Source organism: Pinus tabuliformis, chromosome 5_2, assembly GCF_031772625.1.
Source record: "Pinus tabuliformis cultivar Carrire ecotype Pingquan chromosome 5_2, CPIR1, whole genome shotgun sequence".
Taxonomy (NCBI): Eukaryota; Viridiplantae; Streptophyta; class Pinopsida; order Pinales; family Pinaceae; genus Pinus; species Pinus tabuliformis.
In genome coordinates, this window is record NC_142306.1 from 828,509,548 (window position 1) to 828,532,799 (window position 23,252).

At 40.6% G+C, this 23,252-nt stretch overlaps 1 pseudogene; it reads left to right on the top strand.

Annotated features, from left to right (window-relative positions):
- The first annotated feature begins 17,469 nt into the window (after positions 1 to 17,469).
- Positions 17,470 to 18,108, top strand: LOC149161876 (large ribosomal subunit protein eL6 pseudogene; annotated as a pseudogene).
- The last annotated feature ends 5,144 nt before the right edge of the window (positions 18,109 to 23,252 follow it).

Below are 23,252 nucleotides of genomic sequence, written 5' to 3' on the forward strand. Positions count from 1 at the left end.
CAGTTACCAATATTAGCCCCATCACAACTCTGGTTTCCACCTAGAAAGATAAAATAATGCAATCTAAAAAGGAATTTACAAATACAAACAACCCAACAACAAATGATACCAAAATTTGTCGAGCTATTCTATAGAGATCAGTAACATGAACGTTCACAACAACGAGCCAAAAATTCAAGTGAGGAATACCAAGAAAGATTGTAAAATTGTTGTAGGCTACGATTCTAGGCCTCCCCATCCTCATCCCTTTATTAGTTTGCCTCTCCTACAGAGATTTGCTCCTGGAAAGCTCCCATATCTTCACCCAGTGACCCATGACAATAGTCCCTTCTTAGGATGAGAGGTTGGGTAGCTTGACATTCTCCCAACCCTCTCTAAGACTCGCATTAAAGTTCTCAACCTTCACAGAGGATAAAGGCCCTTGTAGGTTGTAATTCTCTACCATACCAGTTGTTTAAGGTTGTTGAACTCTGCCTGGCTAAGCTTGATTTCCTTTCTTCCCACTAACTCACTCAAAGCTACTACATATACTAAACACACAGTTGCCAACATTATGCATTAATGCCCACCCACATCCACTGTCCCAATTGTCAATCCCCACATTCGACACTACCTCCAATGAAAATGTTTGTCAGCACTAAATTACAACTCTGTTGGAGTTCAATACCTAGGACAGATATGTTATCCTCCATATCAATCGAGCACCACCTTGCATGCTTCCACTATGAATGAGCTACCTGACTCACATCCTTTCGAGCCCAATGCATTTATGGTTTCCTCCTCATCATCATTCTCAAAACTAAGAATTACTCCAAAATACAAGCATAACATCAATCAAAAAAACATGTTACCACTTCCCCTGCATATTAGCCAAGTGAGGTGGTGGCATCCTGCCTGTCAAGCCCACAAGTTGGTAGTTGGCGTGCGACGAGTTGGGTGGGCGCCCTCTCGGTTAAACGTGACGAACCAGGCAAGCGACGAGTCAGCGGGTGCGACGAGTCGGTGAGCGAGCAAGTTGGTTATGACGTTTGTTGCGATGATGGGATGAGTTGGTGTTACGACGAGCTGGGGCGGTCGGTTAAAGGCACCCAGGGCACGAGTGCAAGGACCCAACGAAGAGTCGAAAAACCGAAAGGATGGAAATTTGCCTAAGTGTGCGAACTTGCAAAGGTAAGCTTATACTGTGCAAAGACAGGCATGTGGACCCGACGGGGTGACGACATGGGCGAGCCGACGTGAAGTGGGGGTGCCATTGGCTGAATTGGGAGGTTGGCCTGGGTAGGCCGACCCACGATGAATCCTTGACAAAGTGTACAAGTAGTGGATGTGGTGGAGAGGAGAAGTGATCATTCATTCATTCAAAGTTCAAGTCATCCAAAGGCGAGTTCAAGGAAGGCGGACAAGCAAGGGAGTGAGGCGAACTGAATTAGGCGAGGTGAAAGCAGCTCTAGACCGAAGCATTGAGCCGAGGAGAAACATAATGCAAGTTTTCGGTGGACAGGTTGCAGGTTGGGCATGTCTACCTGACGGGCAACCCGGGTAGGGCGTCGCTGCATGGGGTGGGCATGTCTGCCCAGCGGGTGACCCACGAAGGTCACACTACACGACAAGTGAGATGGGCCAAATGACAGTTTTGCGGAATAGGTTTGCGGAGCAACTGTGGGTGCAACTACGGGTTGTCTACGGTTAATGCCAGCAGGGTGAGCTGCAAATAGGTAAAGCGTCGGAACGTTGAGAGAGTTGTAGACAGGCGTCGAGTAGGGTGACACGCTGTGGGCGAAGTCTGAATGGGCGTGAGCTTTGGTGAATGGTGCGATGGGCGGCATAACCAGTTGGTTCGACAATTCAGTGCAGAGGGCGACCCAGGGGTGGGCAGCTCTGCCCAACGAGTTGGGCAACCCGACCCGGCAAGGGTGGGCGCTCCTGAACGGTGGTTCGGGCAAGCTGCACGGTGCAGGCCGAGTTGCATGTTTTGATAGATATTATGAGAAGGAAGTTGGGGTTCCTCTCCAAAGACTGTAATTGCATATTTTGCAAAGATTATTATTATCATTGTGGGCAGACTCATATTTAGAAAATTATATATTACAGAGCAATGGAACACATAAAATATTGCAGAAATATAAACACAGAAAACGCATAAAATAAGAGAGACACAGATATACGTAGTTCACCCAGTTTGGGCTACATCCACGGAGAAACATCCAGTCCTTCTTTATTATATTAGCCAGCAAACTGAAGAGATATAACCGCTAGCAGATCCGTTGTAACACCCTCTTCGCTCTTAATCTCCTCTCTTTTCCTCACTCAGAATATAGATCTGCATAGACGCAATACAATTCCCTCATATATAGTGAGGGGTTGCCTTCTAGGGCAAAATACCATAAATTAAACATAACTTCTACCATCAGATCATCCGCCTAATGAACGGCCCAGATTAACTACAAATTACTAGACTTTTACAAGGCAATTTTACATCTATTTTTAGCTTCAGGGGCGTTGCCCCTGAACCCCCACTGGGGGACCGCTGTCCCCGGACTCCAGCGAGGGGGACAAGTCCCCCCCGCATGGAGGGGTGTACAGTCTTCCTGGGGTATACATCTGGTTGAACCTTTCAATACAGAAGATAATCAGGCTCCACACCCAACAATCTCCCACTTGGAGACTGATTATAGAAACTCCACCGCTGCCTCATTTGCTAGACAATGACTCCACTTTGGACCTGGTTGTTTCTCATCTTCTTCATCATACTTGAAGACCAATTGAAATTGAGTAGATTCTCAGTTTCTCCCTGGTTACAACTTTTGTTAGCATATCTGCAAGATTCTGGCTAGTGTATATCTTTTCCAACTTCAACTATCCATCTTCCAATGCTGACCGTATGAAATGGTACTTGAGCTGTATATGTTTAGTCTTGGAATGAAATGCAGAGTTCTTTGCAAGATGTATGGCACTCTGACTCTCACTGTATAACCTGACCAACTCCATATTTTTACCCAATTCATCCAGAAACCTTTGTAACCAAATCATTTCTTTGCTAGCCTCTGTAGCAGCAACATACTCTGCTTCTGTTGTTGAAAGTGCAACAACAATTTGGATTTTTGTAACCCAATTGATAGTTGTTCCACCTACAGTAAATACATATCTTGTAGTGCTCCTCCTATTATCTTTGTCACCTGCCATATCTACATCAACATATCCCTGTAGAGCAATGTTTGAACCACCAAAGCATAATGCTTGATTTGTGGTACCTCTCAAATACCTGAGAATCCACTTCACCGCCATCCAATGTTCTTTTCCTGGATTGTTCATGTACCTGCTTACAACTCCCACTGCATGTGCAATATCAGGCCTTGTGCAGACCATTGCATACATTAAGCTTCCAACTGCTGATGCATATGGAACTTTAGACATATGAGCCATTTCTTCCTAAGTCTTGGGACACACCTCCTTACTTAATTTGAAATGGCTAGCCAAAGGTATACTAACTGGTTTTGCATCCTGCATATTAAACCTTTTCAAAACCTTTTCTATGTACTCACTTTCAGACAATGTTAATTTGCGATTCTTCCTGTCTCTAGTTATTCTCATACCAAGGATTTGTTTTGCAGCACCCAAATCCTTCATTGCAAATGAGTTTTCCAATTTCCTTTTGAGCACATTTATTTCCTGCATGTTAGAACCTGCAACAAGCATGTCATCTACATACAATAACAATATAATATAGCTGCCATCATTTTGCCTTTTGAGATAAACACAATGGTCAGAGTGACATCTAGTATAACCTTGTTTAGACATAAACCTGTCAAATTTTAGATACCACTGCCTTGGAGCCTGTTTTAAGCCATACAAGCTCTTCTTCAATTCACACACTAGTTTCTCCTTCCCTTTTACCTCATATCCTTGTGGCTGTCGCATATATATCTCTTCCTCCAAATCCCCATGGAGAAAGGTTGTCTTTACATCTAACTGCTCAAGATGCAAATCTTCAGTTTCTCCTTCCCTTTTACCTCATATCCTTGTGGCTGCTGCATATATATCTCTTCCTCCAAATCCCCATGGAGAAAGGTTGTCTTTACATCTAACTGCTCAAGATGCCAATCTTCAGCTGCTACTAGACTTAGAATAGTTCTGATTGAAGCCATTTTAACAACAGGAAAAAATATTTCATCAAAATCAATACCTTTCTTCTGTGCAAACCCTTTCACCACAAGTCGAGCTTTGTACCTCTGTTTTCCTCCATCTTCTTCCTTCATCCTATAAACCCATTTATTCTGCAATGTTGTTTTACCTGCAGGCAACCTGACTAAGTCCTAAGTCTGGTTATGTGCTAAGGATTCCATCTCTTCTTTCATGGCTTGCTCGCACTTCTTCCTGGTTTCTACCGGCACTGCTTCTTCATAACATTCTGGTTCACCAGAATCAGTCAACAATACATAATATAATGAAGGAGAGTATCGTTCTAGGGGTCTACTTATCCTGGTAGATCTTCTAACACCACTTTCAGGTGTTCGAGGTGCTTGTTGCTGTTGTGGTTGTTGTTCTAGCTGTTGATCATTATGATTTTCAGGCACCATCACTTTTCCTGTGATATCGTCAAGCATTGTGTATTCTCTATTTTCTTTTTCTTGTTTCTTTTCCTGCAACTGATTCTTATACAAGACCTTTTCATTGAATATTACATAATGATTTTGTGATTTTCATAATCATATAAGCGATAACCAAAATCATTAACACCATATCCAATAAAGGTACATTTCTTTGATTTTGCCTCAAGCTTTGTTCTATTTTCTTTATTAATGTGGACAAAGGCTTCACAACCAAAAGTCTTTAAAAATGAGTGGTTTACCTTTTTACCTGTCCATGCCTCCTCTGGAATAGCACCATCCAAGGGACTTGAAGGCCCTTTGTTTATTAGATAAACAACAGTGTCTATAGCATCTGCCCAAAACTGTAAAGGCAATCCTGCATGCAATCTCATGCACCTTGCACACTCCATGATTGTCCTGTTCATCTTTTCTGACACACCGTTTTCTTGTGGTGCTCCTGGAACTGTCTTCTCTCTGCGAATTCCATTCTCTGAATAGTACTTATCAAAATCTTTGCTGCAATATTCATCTCCATTGTCTGATCTAAGACACTTCAACCTTTTCCATGTCTCATTTTCAACCAAAGCTTTCCATTTCTTGAAAGTATCAAATACATCATATTTATTTTGAATACAATAAATCCAGGTTTTTCTAGTTGCATCATCAATAAAAGTAACATAATAATGAGAACCACCAAGAGATGATACCTGAGCAGGTCCCCATACATCAGTATGCACAAGATCTAATTTTTCACTCTTCTTTTCTTTCCCAACTCCAAGGAATCTGACTCTCTTTTGTTTTCCATAAACACAATTCTCACAGAATTTTAAATCAACATGCTTCAAACCTGGCAACAAATTTCTTGAGTGAAGAATCTGCATCCCCTTCTCACTCATGTGCCCGAGCCTATGATGCCACAATGTCATATCTTCTCCTGTAGAGGTTAAAGCATTAATAGAATTAGAAATACCATTGCATAAGTACAATGTACCAACCTTTTCTTCTTTCGCTATTACCAAGGACCCTTTAGTGATCTTCCAGGTTTTATCTATGAAAGTAGTTATGCAACCTTCACCTCCCAACTGCCCTTTTGAAATCAGATTTTTCTGTAGATTTGGAACATGCCTTACCTCCTTTAATAGCCATTGATTTCCATTCTATTGTTTTATGAAAACTGTACCCATTCCAACGATTTTACAGGGTTTATCATCACCCAATCGAACCTGTCCAAAATCTCCTTGAACATAATCATGAAAATGTTTCTTATCAGGTGTGGCATGGAATGAGGCCCCTGAATCTACCACCGAGGCATCAATAATATTTTCTAAAGAAATAATCAAAGCATCTTGCAACACATCACCTGTTACATTCGCTTCATGATTGTTTTCTTACTGTGCGTCTCCTTCTTTTCCCTTCCGAGACTTGCAGTCTTTCTTCAAGTGTCTTTTCTTCCCGCATTTCCAGCACACTATCCCCGATCTGGACTTGGATTTGTCTTTTCTTGATTTACTGCAATATCCTGGGCTCTTTCCTCTTTCCATTTTTCTTCCCATAGTCTCTGCAGTCAAAGCATTACCTGATGTCTCACTGGAGCTTTTCCGTCGCATTTCCTCGCTAAGGATTGCACCGAAAACATCGTCAAACTTTAAAGTACTAGATCCAGAGACAGAGTTACTAATGGCCATAACTAAACCATTCCAACTTTCTGGAAATAAGCACAGAAATAACATAGCCCTAACTTCATCATCAAAAGTTACCCCTATAGAACTTAACTGACTTGTAACTGTATTAAAATCATTTAAATGATTTGCAACAGATCCACCTACTGACATCTTCATATTAAATAAACGCTTCATAAGAAATACCTTATTTGAGGCCGAGGCTTTTTCATATAGTTTGGCCAGTGCCGACATTAAAACTTGTGTTGTCATTTCCTTTGAAATATTAAGCGCTATCAATGCCGCTAGGCACAACCATATTGTTCCAAGTGCCTTTCTGTTGAGAATATCCCATTCTGTGTCTGTTATTCTCGTCGGCTTCTTTGTCTTTCCACTCAATAGTAGGTACAGATCTCTCTGATACACATAATCTTCCATCTGCATCTTCCACAACTAGTAGTTTTGGCTATTGAATTTTTCAACCCTAAACCTACCATCTTCTGCCATTGCTCCCACTCGAACTAGGAAACCTTCTCTCTTGCGAGTTTATCAGCCAAATAGACCTTCGGCTCTGATACCAGTTGTTAGAGAATTATATATTATGGAGCAATGGAACACATAAAATATTGCAAAAATATAAACACAGAAAACGCATAAAACAAGAGAGACACAGATATACGTGGTTCACCCACTTTGGGCTACATCCACGAAGAAACAGCCAATCCTTCTTTTATTATATTATCCAACAAACTGAAGAGATACAACATACAACAGATCCACTATAACACCCTCTTCGCTCTTAATCTCCTCTCTCTTCCTCACTCAGAATACAGATCTGCATAGACACAATACAATTCCCTCATATATAGTGAGGGGTTGCCTTCTAGGGCAAAAAACCCTAAATTAAACATAACTTCTACCGTCAGATCATTCACCTAATGAATGGCCCAGATTGACTAGAAATTACAAAGACTTTTACAAGGCAATTTTACATCTATTTTTAGCTTCGGGGGACCGCTGGCCTCCGCACCCCCCGCCCGCGTGGAGGGGCGTACAGTTTTCCTGGGGTATACATCTGGCTGAACCTTTGAATACAGAAGATAATCAGGGTCCACACCCAACAGGGCGACTCGACCTGACAAGGGTGGGCGCTCCTGAACGGTGGTTCGGGCAAGCTGCACGGTGCAGGCCGAGTTTGCATGTTTTGATAGATATTATAAGAAGGAAGTTGGGGTTCCTCTCTAAAGACTATAATTGTATATTTTGCAAAGATTATTATTATCATTGTGGGCAGACTCATACTCAGGGAGTTGCCCCTCCCATCAAAGAGTGTATCCATTGTGCATATGTGTAAATGATAATGATGATGAAAGAATATTAAATTGAATGTTTCCACTGTGTTATGAATGTTAATGCTTAGAAGTGAAAAATAAATTAAGTATGGAATGTTAGGAGTAGTCCACGCTTGAAAGTATTGTTTAAAAGAAATCGGGTGGTGGTGCCACACCTGCCTATGAGCGGTTGAAAGACTACCGCTAAGATAGGGGCGTGACAGATGGTATCAGAGCTCTTGACTTTCCACAGGGATTTGTTGAAGATTTGAAGAAGTGTTACACTTCGTGACAGGTTTAGCAGGAGTGAAGCATTGTGCTTGGGCCAAGCTGAACGAGGAGACATGGCAAGTTTGGAAGAATGCCAAGGAAGGCTATTGCTAACCTTATACAGGTTGAATCAAATGAAAGAAGAGAACCCAGGATTCGAGATGAACTTGAAGTCTTGGAAAGGAATGTTGAAGGTGAACTTCTTCGACTTGGTTGGGCAATGGAGCAGGATGTAGCTGCAAATTACGATGATGAAGAAGAGGAAGTCGTGATGTATGAAGATGTTGTAGATATGACAATGATGGAGGAGGAACTTGAAATTGCTCAAGTTGGACCAGGATCATGCATTTTGCAGACATTGATGGATGAGGACACTCACATGGAGGAGCCTCATGATGAAGTAAGTATTCCTATTACTACTTGTGTTTCATTGGAGATTTTGGAGGATGGGTCATATGCAGTGAAGGGAAAAGTCAGTTTCCCGATGTGATGGACAACCTTATAATGGATGTCTATGATGAGACCTTGTATGGAGAAGCAAGGACCATTGTTTATTGCAGAGCTTGTTGGGGTTGTTTGTGACCTTATGGAAGAAGGTGCAAATGCCCGTGACAAGGGAGGAACGTGATGATCATTGCGAAGGATGGGTCATGCTTTAGCCATATGGAGAAATTGGCTAAGTGCCCGACATGACTCATGGACTGATTGGAGAGGGCACACACTTGAGTTGATGATACTTGGGTGGACTTCTCATGGTCGAGACCAAGAGGTAGCCTTGGTGGACCCTTTAGTAGGGGAGCTATGATGGAAGGGGCTTATGTGATATGACTTGATGATATATATGGTTTGGGTGACCAAGGGCACTAAACCGAATTGAAGACTAGGATGAAGATGACCGATGTTGTGATGGGTCTACTTAGTTGGACAACATGGGCAACTTGAGACGTGGACATCGAGTTGGTTAGATGGAGAATAGCAGCCTTATGCAGGTGTACTTGTAAGAGATGTCACTTGTGGGAATCCAATGAGGAGTGCCAAAGCAGTGATGTTGTGTGAATGGATTTGGTGATGTGACATGGAGATATTTTACTTATGAGCCGATGTGGATGTTGTGCACTCTTGTACAATAAGGCCATGGACTTGTTGGATTTGTGAGCAGACTATGGAGTATCCTACTACATGGAGAGCTGAGGCATCTTGTTGGGACCTTTTGGACCGAGACATGTATGCTTGCTGAGATGTTGGCAAGAGATGATTCATGGAGCTCACGATGACATGAGATTGTTGCAGCCATTCGGGACTTCATATTATAGTGGACTTGGAGGATCTGATGCATTAAGGAGCTGAGGTCAGTGACTTTGATGCAATATGGGGTGCATACTTTTGAGCACATTTATGGGTGTTCTTAGGAGAGTGACTTGATGTGGAGGATTGAGACGAGACACTTTGGAGTTGATGGGGTTACAGCAACGACGATGCCTTGGTGGCAACACTAGGGCATGGGTTGAGCCAAGGCTTAACCACTTTTGACACATGGGAGTGTTGGAAATAATACTGAGAGGGGGGTGAATCAGTATTATCTAGCAATTTACCAAATCTTCCTTATTTGATCCTTTGAAATATTCTTGCATATTAGTACCATAAAACAATGAGCATGAATAAAGAAAATAGACAGTCACACCAAAGAACACAAGATGTAAGGTGGAAACCCAATGCGGGAGAAAAACCACCTGCTGCAATATGTCTCTATCTTCTTTCAAGAAATTCTTTTTACAATGATTTTGTACTGGTGCAGTCCTTTACCAGCACGCAGGCTGCGACCTGCAGAGAGCTACAACTCTCTCTCGTTTTCCAGTCTCTCCTGGAAGGGAGCTACAACCCCCTACTTCTTTTCATGAAGAATCAAATGATCAACAAGTATACAACAGATACAGTCTACTACAGATATCAGATCAGTAATTACATAAACAACCCAGAACACCTTATGAACAGAAATATACAGTCAACAGATCATCTTAAGACAGGGACGCATATTTTCTTTCTGTGGCCTGCGACTGGACGCAGTATACCTTATGCTGTTCTGCGTGCAGACGCACTGTTCCTCTTTGCTTGTCTGCGACCGATGCACACATCAACACTATCGCGCCGCGTCTTTCGCTTCAGAGACGCACCCAATACCACAGTCGCGCCGCGTCCTTCGCTTCAGAGACGCACCAGATCCTTTACTGTACTGCGTCCCGGCGCACTTTCCCTTCACTGAATCTGCGTCCCTTCAGATATAGAAGATAAGAGGACTTCAGAACCAACCCAAACACTCAGATCCACAGATCTGATCATGCGCCATATAGATCGTAGTCCATTAGAAGATTCGCCCTTATAGATTTGGACTAGATCTCACCAAGAGATATTCAACCAAGATGATGCTTAATCCAAATGAAATCCTTTGCTTTATATAGGCAAGCTTCTCCCCAAAACGTGGAACAATACCACGAGCCGACACCATAGAAACACAAAACCGTCGGCTAGATACCACACAAGAAACCCCCACGTGCTTTTCTCTGCCTTGAAATGAGTGCACTGGGCGGACGCACCTCCTGAACGGCTGGCCTGCGTCCCTGGACGCGGGTTCTGTAGGGTATACCTGCGGGGACGCACTTGCTGAACATATTTCCTGCGTCCTTCTTGATTTACCACCTGAATGAGTTTGCCATCAAGGACAACACCTGAATCATAATGCCAACAGGGAGCTCATTGGTTTCTTACCATGGGAATCACATGGATGTTGACACAGGTGTATACTTGTTTCTTGGGTAGACTTGAGGGATGACACATTACAGATATGATGGAGGTTGCTTCATGGACCTGGATGTGGCACATCAAGAGTCGGTTTGAAGAGAGGATCTCTTCATTTTGAGGAGATGGATCTTACACATATATAGATGATGATGTTGGGATAGATGCGGCTAATTGACATGTAGCACATTGACACCAATATCATGGACAACATGTTGCGGATGAGATGGAGACTACTTCATGGACCTAGGCATGGATTGCTTACATTTTGATGGAGATGGAGATGGATTCTTAATCAAGTTGATATTGTGGAAGGATGCTCAGAGAAACGACCGATGATGGCATAAGGAGGTGCATTTTCATGGGTTGAGTGTGACAGTTGGACTGATCACCCGATTAGATCGAGTCATGGAGGCTGGCAATGTACTGAGATGTGTTAGATTTGGGTTGGAGTATCATGGCATCAGTTCACATGATGACGATACATGATGGAGTTGACACAATATATGTTGCAATAAGCATGCAGCGTGAGTTGGAGGGACCAACCATCCACGGTGGGGCAACATGTGGAGATTGCAACGGAGGTGGTTGATGATCATGAATTGAGGAGACTTTCCTATTCATGGAGACATGAGCCTTTATGGTTTGTGTGATGGCAGAGCAGAGGTGGGCAGCAAGGACATTTTGGGAGTTGGAGCTAGCGACACTTTGCAGTGTCATATGATGGTGTTGTGGAGGACGACAACCATTTAGAGTGGGGGAGTGTGTTAAGCCCACGAGTCGGTGGCTAGCGTGCGACAAGTTGGGTGGGCACACTCTTGGTTAAATGGGACGAGCCGGGCGAGCGACGAGTCAGTGGGTGCGACGAGTTGTTGAGCGGGCGAGTTAGTTACGAAGTTTGTTGCGACGATGGGATGAGTTGGTGTTGCAACGAGCTAGGGCGGTCGGTTAATGGCACCCGAGGCACGAGCGCGATGAGCCAATGAAGAGTCGAAAAACTAAAAGAATGGAAATTTGGCTAAGTGTGCGAACTTGCAAAGGTAAGCTTATACCATGCAAAGTTGGGCATGTGGACCCGACGAGGCGATGACATGGGTGAGCCGACGTGAAGTGGGGATGTGATTGGCTGAATTGGGAGGTTGGTCTGGGCAGGCTGACCCACGATGAATCATTGATGAAGTGTATAAGTAGTGGATGCGATGGAGAGGAGAAGTGACAATTCAAAATTCAAAATTCAAGTCATCCAAAGGCGAGTTCAAGGAAGGCGGAAAAGCAAAGGAGCGAGGCGAACAGAATTAGGTGAGGTGCAGGCCGCTCTAGACCGAAGCACCGAGCCAAGGAGAAACAGAACGCAAGTTTTCGATGGATAGGTTGCAGGTTGGGCACGTTTGCCCGATGGGCGACCCGAGTAGGGTGTCGCTGCACGCGGTGGGCACGTTTGCCTGGTGGGAAACCCGCGAAGGGCGCGCTGCACGACAAGCGAGCTGGGCCGAATGACAGTTCTGCGGAGCGATTGTGGGCGGCCTGCCATTAAGGCCAGCAGGGCGAGCTACGGACGGGCGAAGCGCTGGAACGTTGGGCGAGATGCGGACGGGTGAAGCACTGGAACGTTGGGCGCGCTGCGGACGGGCGAAGTGCCGGAACGTTGGGCGAGCTGCAGATAGGCGTCGGGTAGGGCAACACATCGTGGGCGAAGTCTAAACGGGCGCGAGCTTTGGTGAACAGTGCGACACGTGGCATAACGGTTGGTGCGACGAGTTAGTGGGGAGGGCGGCCCATGGGTGGGTGCCTCTGCCCAATGAGTTGGGTGACCCGACCCAACAAGGGTGGGCGCTCCTGAACAACGGTTCGGGCAAGCTGCACAGTGGAGGCCGAGTTCATGTTTTGAGAGATATTGTGAGAAGGAAGTTTGGGTTCCTCTCCAAACACTGTAATTGTATATTTTGCAAAGATTATTATTATCATTGTGGGCATACTCATATTCAGGGAGTTGCCCCTCCCGTTAAAGATTGTATCCGTTGTGCATATGTGTAAATGATAATGATGATGAAAGAAGATTAAATTGAATGTTTTCGCTGTGTTATGAATGTTAATGCTTAGAAAGTGAAAAATAAACTATGGAATGTTAAGTGTAGTCCACACTTGAAAGCATTGTTGAAAAAAAATCAGGTGGTGGTGCTGCAATTGCTTATGAGTGACTGAAAAGCTACCACCAAAATAGAGATGTGACACTGCCCCTCCCCTCTCTTCCTATCACTTAGATCCATCCCCTGTCCTTCTGTCACTAAGACCTTTTGTAACTAGGATCTAGCAACCAATTTTAAAATATTATTACTATATATATAACATTTTTTTCCTTTCGAAAATTTATTGTAATCTCATATCTAATTAAAATCCACATATACATATGAAAAAACAAAACATTGTGTGCATAAGCATGACCAACGTAAAAATGGTTATTAAAGGTGATCTTCACAAAGTTAGTAAACAATAAATATTTCGAGGTTCAGCTAGTAGTGGGCCATTATCACATGCAAAAACCTTATGGATGACCGAATCGCTTTTAGAAAGCCTTTTTCACACAAAGTTCTTGTATTTCGAGTGTTAAGATTATGGTAGAAAATGGTAATCATTTTATGGTATTTTTTTTTATTGATTGATGCAATCACTTTCTTTCCCGTCCCCAAATTTATTGTTTTTTACTCATGTTATAGTAATGTTTATGCTTTGCGAATCATAGATTTGTGTGTATGCATCTTTTTCCTTGAGCATATAGAGGTTAGGGTTTATCTATATATATATATATATGCAGTGATTTTGGGACGGTTTGGAAGGTTTTTGTTTTTTTTTTTAAATTTAGACCTATCATTTTATTTTAGAAAGTTCAATCATTTAATGATTTTGGAATAATTTATAAGGTTTTATTTAATTTTTTTTTGAAAAAATTAGTTTCAATTCTAATTGTTTTTTTAAATAATGGATTTAAAAAAAAAAATTAAGGTTTTGTTTTCACTTTATATTGAATCAATTTATCAGTAAACTTTATTTAGCCAATCTCGTGTTAAATCCGGAACTCAATGTGGATGTATTTTTTTTTTGTTTTTTGGGATTTTTTAATTTTTTTTTGTTGACAGGGGAATCAGTAACTGGGGCAGCCTCGCAACTTGCGTAACACGGGGTCGATTCTATCCGCTACCACTATAACCCCTGCGAGACTGCGCCCGCCCCTCTCCACAGCTCCAGGTTAGACCGAGGGATTTGAACTTGTGACCTTCAGTACGGAGCCCGCTTTTTTAACGAACTTCACTGCAATGTAATTACCAACTTGCCTACCCCGTGGGGCTTTTTAGGATTTTTTATTTATTTTCTATATGCATTTTATTTTTTTATTTAGGGGTTTGTTTTTTATTTTATTTTTTTAAAAGTATGTTTTTTATTGTTTTTATTTTTTTTTTGAAATATGTATTTGGTTTCAATTTTTATTATTATTTTTGAGATGAACTACATCCAATTCAAAAAATTTCCAAAAAAACCTATTCATTGTCTCTACCTATGATATCTTAGAGTTTTGAAAAATTATTTTTTCAAATGTGCATTTCGTTTTACGTTTTAGAGTTTTTATGCTTGACATGCAATAGAATTACATTGATTCACAATTAAAAAAAAAACTATGCATCCTCTCTACCCCATGGTATCTTTGTGCCTTAAAAAAACGAGTTTGGGGCTAGGGGGTTTCTCATTTGATTACATGTAACTACACAATTACATTTTTAGTTGTTATTCTAGAAAGATTTGTTTTGTTTCTCTCCTAGATTGTGCTACTTCTTATCTGATTACATGTAGCTACACGATTACTTTTTCCAGTTGTTATGCTAATTACATGTAGCCACATAATTACTTTTTCCAGTTGTTATGCTAGAAAGATACATGTAGCTACACGATTACTTTTTCCAGTTGTTATGCTAATTACATGTAGCCACATAATTACTTTTTCCAGTTGTTATGCTAGAAAGATCCCTATGTGAAAGATTTGTTTGGTTGATAATCAATATTTTAAATATTCAATACCGTTTATCCTCTTGATTGTGCTATTTTTTTATCAAATTATTTCTTATTTGTGTTATTGCAATTTAAGAAAAGTAAAAAAAAATGTTTTAAAGTATTTTTTATTTTCAAGTATTTGCTTTTATGCAAATCCATTAGCACCCAAGCACTTGAAGTAAGAAGATAAATTTTGGATAATCATTGGTTCATGAATATCTAATATTGATTTATGTTAAGAGCATGAAGAACACATGAATAAATGACTTCATCAAAATGCAATTTTAAAATCAAATGATAAAATAAACCAAGATTTTTATTTGTTTTGTTACACCAACACTTATAAGGATTTTGGGTGAATATTAACTCCTCGTAGTTATTAAAGTTTGAAGCCTAGAGTTGAATAATTGGGATAAAGTCCTCTGTTACAACATTGCCTGTAATTAAGAAGATAACTCTTTCTTACACATGAGATATACAATTGGAAGGGAAATTTTGTGGCGTGGGCATTTCTACATTGCCCTATCTCTTGATATAATAATCTTAAAAAATATTCACTCAACTTCAGACCCATTTTTTGGGGTCCTTTTAGTTGAGAATATTCATAAAGGAAGTTAATGTCAAGCAACACACTAGGGTTAATATAAATTCATCCCACTTGGCCATGTAGTTTCAACATGCAACTTAGTGACCATTCTCTTGGGTTTTCTAACCTAATGTGCTTGCTTGTGAACTTGTAGAAAGATATCCTTTGGAAGACAATAGTGACCCTTGATAACCCCTATTAGATTTCATTGTCTTTGATAACATATTTGGTGTTGTTGAAACAACCTTCATACTTTCACTTGTGTGATTAGCTTCCCCCATTAGTTTCATCACCAATTGGGAGAGACACATTTGGAAGTTTCCTTTTTATTTATTCTTTTGGTTAGGTTTGGATAGAGTTTCTTAAGAGGGCACGTTTTTGATATTTTATAGTTAAAGTTTTTTTTAAGAGATTGAAAAGAACATTATGTTTCTTTTTTGGATAATTTAAGCTTTTAAAATTGAAATATTACTTGATGCATTGAATACATCAAATCCTATATGTTCATGAAAACTCTTAGTGATACCACCTACATTTGGAGAACAACATCCATCTAAAATACTTAGAAACACAGTCATTATGTGAGGAAACCTTTGTAACACCCTCTGTCTACCCTTGTACTATAAACATAGCAGTGAAGACCACCTTATGGATCCATGCTCTAAGTGAAAATTGTCAGGTTCCATTCATTGCCCTAAAAAATTACACCCTTATCGATTGAAGAATACCCTATGTAACCATTAATGTGTTTTGAACACTCAAATATGAACATCATAATTAATTATAGTTTTAATTAATTATTTATGATGATATAGTAATTATTGATCCATTTAATTAATTAAGGGAAAATATAAATTATAACCAATTTGTTTTGATTAAGGGTGATTCAATTTATTCTATAGCCAATGTATGTTTTAATAAAACTCAACAAATTAAACAATAAATAATGACTGTGGAATTTACCCAATCATCATTTTTCTCCTCAAAATTTGAAGAGACATGGTGTCCTTGACAAGAACCAAGGCAGTGCCCCACTCGACTATCATTGAGGCAGTGGGTAAAATAATATAAATATGCATCGCCACCCGCTCGAGGGGCCAATCTCCATTTCTATTATTGTCAACCTGCATATCATACATTTAGTGACCATCACACATGTTCTGGGTATTTATTGAGTTTCATTGTCGAGCCTCTGCTTCCTCAGAGTTTGGACTTAGTTTGTGGGTGATTAACTGCATGAGAATTAGGGTGTAATTGATCTATAGTTGGGAGGAGAGCGGAAGTACCTCCTGCAATTGCCCGCAAAATCATCCAAATAAACCATCTAACTCTAGAATATAAATTTACACTAAATATGTGATGGATAAATAATTTTTGCAGTCAAGTTTTTTTAAGATGAAAAGCATCGTTAAGGGAAATTTTCCTTTTGTGTTGCAATTACTTTTGAGTATGAAATCTAACTTTACATATTGTCCAAATTGTTTTCTTTTATTATGTGTAACATTGACAAAGTTGACATTTTGTTATTGTAAAGAAACAAATTTTCTTCGTATTAAAAGAAATGTGGTTTTCATATCTACACCTATTGAAGATGCTAAATGTGAATGTTGTTCTGATCTTTGTCTCATTTAAGACATAGAATGCTTTGGGATGTTGCGTTTTTTGGGAACAAAGGAAGTTTCCTTTGAAATAAATTCAGACTCTAACTCCACTCTAGTTGGTCAGATCTTGAGATTTTACCCTTTGCAATGTGTTTTTGGATCTTTATCTCACTAAAGACACATAAATGTCAATGTTTCTCCCATATTCGTCTCCTTTCACGTAGTAAAATCTGTTTTAGGTGGTTGAGTTTTCTAGTAAGGATGTTGTTTTCCTCAAATTAATTTGAGGCCCACAGTTAATTCCAATTAGTCCATAATTTATAAACTAAAAGGAAATTGCAAATTTGTCTGGGATATTAGTCATCCATGATTTTAGTCAAATATGAAAAGAGATGCATTCTTTCTTAAAAAATTATTGAGATAGAGTAGGGAATAATAATACAACCAATATGAAAATTGAAATATTGAACTTGGAGCAAAGAAAGAGACTAATTTAGTGTTGGACACAGATTGTCATTGATGTCGATATGGCAATTTTCGAGGAGCAGATAGAGTCAAGAACGGAGCAGCTTGGGGAGAGATCACAGCTGGGGAAGATATCGCAGGAAGAGGAACTGAAGAGGAAGAGAGATGGCGAAGTCCAGGCAGCCCAAGGTTTCAAGAAACAAAGACCTCATAAGAGGAGTTGGTCATTTTTCCAGATCGAAAATGTATCACAAGAGAGGTATTTGGGCCATCAAGGAGAAGAACGGGGGCAGATTCCCACGGCACGATAAACAACTACCGCAGCCGGAGGCTGTAGAAAAGGCTCCTAAATTTTATCCTGCGTAGGACGAGCCCAAGCCCCTCATTAACAAGAGGAAACCTAAGCCCACCAAGCTCAGGTCCAACATTACTCTTGGAACTGTTCTGATCCTTCTGGCTGGACGCTTCAAAGGGAAGCGTGTTGTCTTCCTAAAGCAGTTGGAGTCTGGTCTTTTGCTTATTACCGGCCCCTTTAAATTGAATGGTGTTACAATCAGAAGGGTAAATCAAGCATATGTCATTGAAACCTCCACCAAGATTGATATAAGCACTGTTGATGTGAGCAAATTCACAGAAAAGTACTTTGCAAAGGAGGTTATTAGGAAGAAGAAGACCGAGAGTGAATGTGAGCCGTCGGATCAAAGAGCAGCAGATCCAACGGTCGTTGCACGCGAAAGATGTGCGGACGATAATGCGCGGGAGACGTATAGGTAGGCGGTAAGCGGTATTCCCCGCACCACCCACTGGGGTTCCGTGGTTTCCGTATATGGCTGCGCGATCCAGTTAATGTGTGACACGTGGCTGAAGTGACGGGCGCGAAATTGCTGCGATCGTACGTTAACGCGTGAGCACTTAACAAAGGCGGGAGTTGCGAACACCATCAGATCTTGTGGCAGATGATTGAACGGTTGAGATAATCGCGCGTTAACTTGCGGTTAAGTAACGTCATTAGGAGGAGAGAATGTCGTTGGATCGCTTGGCGGATGATTGGACGGTAGGGCTTAAATCCTGTAGCTTCGTCAGATGTGATAGGGAAATATTACGTCGAGGTGCAACGATCAACGGAAAAAGGCAGATTGCATATATATATGCGCAAAATACATCATTGGAGGAGAAACACACACACACACACACATATATATATATATACTTTAACACTATCCATGGCATAAATATACATCGGCGGCCAAAACCTTACATACATGCATTTAACACGATCGGAGGCGAAAAGTGGACTGGAACATATATGCACAGGAGGCTGTGGATGCCTGTCATCATTAAAAAACGAGCCTGGATTACAGTTTTTAACACACAGTGACCGTAAAGCCAAGAAGTTGAATGAAAAGCCAGCACAGAGGAAGTCACAACGATCAAGGAGGGAAGCTGAAAGATCAAGCGAGTCATAGGAAATGACAGCGACTGAGGAGGAAGCCTAAGAGACGGTGTAAGCGGAAACAAATGGACAAAGGCATGGGAATGTATAAAACAGTAGAAACAGAGAACTGTTGGTGCATTATGGTGGTGAAGAACCCTAGGGTGAGATAGTAGAAGCAACAGAGACAAAGGAGGTAGAAAAAGCAACGGAGGCTGTGGAGGTAGCAGAAGCAGCAAAGGCAGGAGAGCAGGAGTGAGACAACCTCAGCTGAATAGAGTGCAACAACATACCTGTTTATACCAAGGTTCGGTTGGAGCCCAAGAGGTTGGAGCCTCAGAACTGAACAAGACTGAAGTCATTGGGGTAGGTGCTCCTAAGTGCAGAACCACTGCAAAATAGAGTTGGTGCTTTGGAGGTTGGAGCCTCACTAAAGTCCAAGTTGGAGCTTGGCAACTATTAACAATCAGATTTATACTTATATTGTATTTATTTCTATGCACTGTCTTGAGTTTTAATAAAAGCATTAAATTCAGCTGTTGATTTCTGTGTTCTGTGTATACATATACATATCTATATAGGTTGTTGGCAATCACTAGAACAATTAAAAAAATAAATTGTAAGAAATACTAATTCACCCCCCCTCTCAGTATTTCCAACAATTGGTATCAGAGCAGGCTTCTTCATACTAGCCTAACAGCTTGAAGAAGGATCTGCAGCCATGATGAGAAACCATGAAGCATCAGGAAGACCTCCTTTGTTCGATGGCACTAACTTTGGTTTCTAGAAGAAAAGAATGACTTACTACTTAATGTCCCTTGGACCTGAAGTCTGGAATTTTGTTCAAAATGAATGCAAAACTACTTCCACTCTTCCAATAGACCAAGATGAGAGGAAATCCTACATCGGAAATGCAAAGGCCATGAACTCCATCACTAGTGGAATCACTGATTTCGAGTTTACAAAAATTATGCACTGTACCTCGGCCAAAGAAATGTGGGAGAAGCTAGTTGGCTTGTACGATGGAGACTCAAAAGTCAATAAGGCAAAGCTTCAAACTCATTGAAGACAATTTCAAAGTTTGAGGATGGAAGATGAAGAAGATATTGCAGGATACCTCCTTCGAGTAACTGAAGTGGTAATTTCCCTTAAAGGATTGGACGAAAAAGTTGAAGAAATTTCTATTGTTCAAAAGGTATTAAGGTCTCTTCCAGACAAGTTTGACTCCAAAATAGAAGCAAAGGATCTAGATACCCTAAAAATGGATGAACTCCATGGAATTCTCACTGCCTATGAAATGAGGAACAGTGGCCCAAGCTCCAAAGATGCAACATTCAATGCCTCAAGGTCAAAGAAGTGGAAAGAAAGGAATGATTGTAGTGATGAGTCAGATGTGGAATCTGAATTGGCTCAATTTGTATGAAAGCTGAAGAAAGGATCTAAGCTTAAAGACAAGTATCCTCTTATCTATTTTAAATGTGGTAAAATAGGTCATTATGCAACAAAATGTCCTCATAAACATAACAGTGATGATGAAGGAAATTCTAAAAGAATGGCACATAAAAAGAAAGGGTTCAATAAGAAAAACTTCTTCTCCAAGCAAGATGAGTCTGATGAGGATGAGTTTATGGTCATCAAAAGGAAATCAGATGAGGAAAGCGATAATGATGAAAGCCAAGAAGCATTATTCATGGCACTCGCAGATGATGATGACTCAGGGCTGGAAGGAAATTTAGATGAACTGTTAATAAGTGCCATTGAATAAAATGAGAAACTACGAAACAAAATAATTTCTCTCAAAGTGGAAAATGAGGAAATAAGAAGGAGAGAAGATCTCTTGGAAGCAAAGCTTAAAGAAAAGGAAGAGACTTGTGAAGAATGCGAGACCAAAATAATGCCTCTGAGAAAGGAGTTGGAGCAAATTAAAAAGGGCTATAAAAGCTCTCAAATACTTGAGACTATTCTAAAAAATCAAAAACCTCAACATGACAACTCTGGAATAGGTTTAAAAGGAGAATCCTCAAGCACTAAGAATAATGCGAAAAGCTATGCCGATGCACTTTCCTGCAATCCAAAATATGAAAAGTGAACCCCAGATCCCAAGAATGAAGAGAGAATTACTCCAAAGAAGAATGTGCAGTCGAATCGTGGACACTACAACAAATACAAACTTGTACTCCACCAAGGGCCCATCGCAAATCCAAAGAATGAGGGAGGACTAATTCCCAGGAAGGAAATTGACTCAAACCGTGGTTGCTTCAACAAGTACAAAACCATCTTTCTTGGACACTGCTTTCACCGTAAAAACTTCGGTCACCAAGCTAGACATTGTATGGCTCGCAGAAGTGAAAAGACAAAGCTAAAGGATAGAATAATCAACTCATATGTCCCCAAAAGGCAAGGCCAAATCAAAACCTTTAATTCATTTGATCCCTTGACCAAATTTAATCTTATTTTCTCTTTTTGCTACAATAATGGTCACTATGAACAAGACTGCCCACTCAAAGGAATAAAGACGAGTAGCAAGAACTCCAGCATGGACAAATGCGGCCTGGCTCTATATGCTCAAAATAATGGAAACCAGTGGTTTATAGATAGTGGGTGCTCCGGACACATGACAGGAGACAAAAGGAAGTTTGTCTCATTGAGAAAAAAGGAAGGGAATGTGTCATTTGGAAGCAGATCTGGCAGAATTGCAGGAAAAGGAATAGTTACTCTGATCAATGGAAAAGGAAAAGCTCAAGATTCTCTTCTGGTTGATGGACTCAAACACAACCTCTTGAGTGTCAGCCAAATCTGTTATCAAGGACATAAGGTTGTTTTCAGCACCAAAGACTGTGAAATAAGGAACTCTGCCTCAGGGAAACTTGTGGAAAAAGGGGTGAGGACACCAAACAACATTTACATTCTGAACAAGATTCAAGAAAATAAATGCTACCTGAGTTAGACAGATGAGAATTGGTTGTGGCACAAGCGACTTGGACATACAAGCTTCAAAAATATGATCAATATCAATAAGATCAAAGTTGTATGAGACATCCCAAGGCTGTTCAAACCAAATCAAGCAGTATGTGGTCCATGTCAACATGGAAAGCAGACCAGAATCGGCCACAAGACAAAGGAACACTCTACATCGAAGCCCTTAGAGATCATCCATGCTGATGTACGTGGGCCAACTAGAAATCAAGCACTCCAAGGAGAAAGGTACTTTGTGTTATTTGTTGATGATTATACTAGAATGACGTGGATATATTTCATAAAGTATAAATCTGAAACTTTTGAGTGTTTTAAGAATCTAAAAGCCCTTGTAGAAAATGAAAAAGATTCAAAAATTAAGTGCCTCAGAATAGACAGAGGAGGAGAATTCACATCAAACGAGTTTAGTGAATTCTGTAATATTCATGGAATTAAAAGGGAATTATCGACTGCCATAACACCTCAGCAAAATGGGGTAGTTGAAAGAAGAAACCGAACAGACCAAGAAATGGCAAGAACTATGCTGTTAGCAGCAGACTTACAACCTAAATTATGGAGAGAAGCAGTTCAATTAAGGCCAAATTGTGAAAAAACTCCTTATGAGCTATGGAAAGGAAGACCCGCTTCGGTGAAGTACTTCAAGATCTTTGGAATCAAGTGCTTCATAAAAATAAATGATAGCTCACCCGGAAAGTTTGATTCTCGGGTTGATGAAGGGATATTTCTTGGATACTCTACATGGAGCAAGGCTTACAAGTGATACAATTATCGACTGAAGAAAATAGTGGAAAGCATTGATGTAAAGGTTGATGAAAATATTCCAGAAAGGGAAATTGAAGAACATGAAGATGACTCTCTTATTGAAGAAGAAGAACCTAAAGAAGAAGTAATAGATGAGGAAGAAGAGGAAAGAGAACCACCTAATACCCCTTCAAAGATGAAGTATGTCCAAAGACATCATCCAGAAGAGCAGATCATTGGCGAGAGAGATGAAGGTGTGTAGACCCGAAGAAGGATATCAATCACACCCAAGAGGAAATTCATTGCCCTCCTATCTATGATAGAACCAGAAACATTTGCAGAATCAAGTAAGGATCCTCATTGGGTAAAAGCCATAGAAGAAGAAATGTCCCAAATTGAGAAGAAAAAGACATGGGAGCTAGTACCTCGTCCAAAGGACAAAAACATAATAGGAACCAAATGGGTGTTCAAAAATAAAATGAATGAGGAAGGACGGGTTATCAGAAACAAGGCAAGACTTGTCTGCAAAGGCTATTCACAAATTGAAGGAGTTGACTTTGAAGAGACATTTGCACCAGTGGCATGTATGGAAGCTATCAGGATGTTCTTGTCATTTTCTTGCTCAAGAGGATTCAAAATCTATCAAATGGACATGAAATCAACATTTCTAAATGGGGAACTCAAGGAGGAAGTCTACATGGAGCAACCAGAAGGTTTTGATCTAACAGCAGGAAAAGACTTAGTTTGTAAGTTGAAAAATGCTTTATAT